The following is a 1,838-nucleotide window of genomic DNA, read 5'->3' on the forward strand; positions in this document are numbered from 1 at the left end:
GATTTCAAGAAACACCCTCCAAATGGGTCATTCCGGCCCATACTCAATCTCAAAGTGCTGAACAAGTACATTTGAGTGCCTCAATTTTCATATGGAGACTTTACATACCATTATTTTGGCCAAGAAGCTGGAGGGTTTTATGGTATACCTGGATATCCAGGATGCTTACCTACATGTTCCTATAGCACTGTCTCATCAGCGCTCTCTCAGGTTCATTATCCTCCAGCATCGCTTTCAGTTTCAGACCCTTCCATTTGAACTGACCACAGCTCCCAGTGTATTCACCAAAATTATGGTGGTGATGGCGTCTTATCTCCATTAGCAGGGGATAAGGATTTATCCATACCTCGATGACTTATTAATCCTGGCACAGTCTCAGGAATGGTTTCAGTGTCATCTGCAACAGACAATAGCCTGTTTACAGAGATACGGGTGGCTCATAAGTTGGGCAAAGTTGTCTCTGGTTCCTTCACAACGGATGACTCACTTGGGGGCTGTGTTGGAATTGGGTATTCAGAGAGTAATTTTACCTCTGAACAAAATATCCAAAAGTCATTTAAGGATTCAGGAGTTGCTACACAGTCAAACGTTATCCACTTACGCGGTAATGCGTGTGATGGGTTTGATGGTGTAGACATTCGACATGATGGAGTGTACTCAGTTCTACTCGATACATCTGCAACGTCTGTTCTTTTCCAAGTGGAATGGTTTTTATCAGACAATAAAATCACAGATTATGGTGTTTCCTCTCGAAGTTAGGAGGTCAATAGATTGGTGGCTACAGACATCCTATCTGGACAAAGGGAAACTCCTTTGGATATCAGATTGGGAAACTCTGACAATGGATGCCAGCCTTCAGGGCTGAGGAGCAGTGTCAGGAAGGAGTTGTTTCCAGGGGCAGTGGACCAATCAAGAAAGTTGCCTACCAATAAATATATATTATATAACTTCATTATCCAGCCTTGTCCGCAGTATTCATTCCGGGAGTCCTACACTGATAATCGGATTTTCTCAGTAGACACTCCATTCATGCACAAATAGGCTTTACACTCCAAAGTCTTACAAACTCTGGTAGACAATGGGGGTTACCGGAGATAGATCTCATGGCGTCCCGTCAGAACAACAAAGTTTCCACATACGGGTCAAGAACAAAGGATTACAGATTGACCTTTGTGGATGTCCTATCAATGAGATGGAACTTTTGTCTGGCTCATGTGTTTCCACCAATCGCCCTGTGAACCAGGGTGATGAGAAAGGTAAGACAAGGTAAGGGTGCCTTGATACTAATAGCTCTGGCTTGGTCCAGAAGGCAGTGTTACACAGATCTGCAGAGGATGTCAATGGATGCTCCATTCCTACTCCTTCAACATTCAGATATACTGGCTCGGGGTCCTTGCTATTACAAGCACTTGTATCAACTGTCTTTGACTCTTAAGACTTCAATCCTGAAAGCAAGAGGATCTCACAACAGGTAATTTAAAAGAAAATGCTCAGAGTAATGAAGCCTTCCTTAACTCGCATTATCACCAAATATGGCAAGCCTATATTCAATGGTGCAGTGACTGGAAATTTGACCTTAGGTTTCAAAATTTACAAAGTCTTAGCATTTCTTTAGGCAGGAATGGACTAAGTTCTGCTGATGGCTCCTTGAGAGTTGAGAGTACAAGTGTCAGCATTGATAGGGTATGTTAACCTATTCAGGTCTGGTCTATAAACTCTCTGCAGTCATCAGTCAGAATTCTGTTTCTTTTGCAACCGGTTGGAGATCAGTGAATGAAAAGGTGACACAGGATCATTGTGTAACCTAAGCAGTTCATAGTTGACCTGACTTAGGGGCC

The sequence above is a fragment of the Pseudophryne corroboree genome, chromosome 7 (genome assembly GCF_028390025.1).
Source record: "Pseudophryne corroboree isolate aPseCor3 chromosome 7, aPseCor3.hap2, whole genome shotgun sequence".
NCBI classification, from domain to species: domain Eukaryota; kingdom Metazoa; phylum Chordata; class Amphibia; order Anura; family Myobatrachidae; genus Pseudophryne; species Pseudophryne corroboree.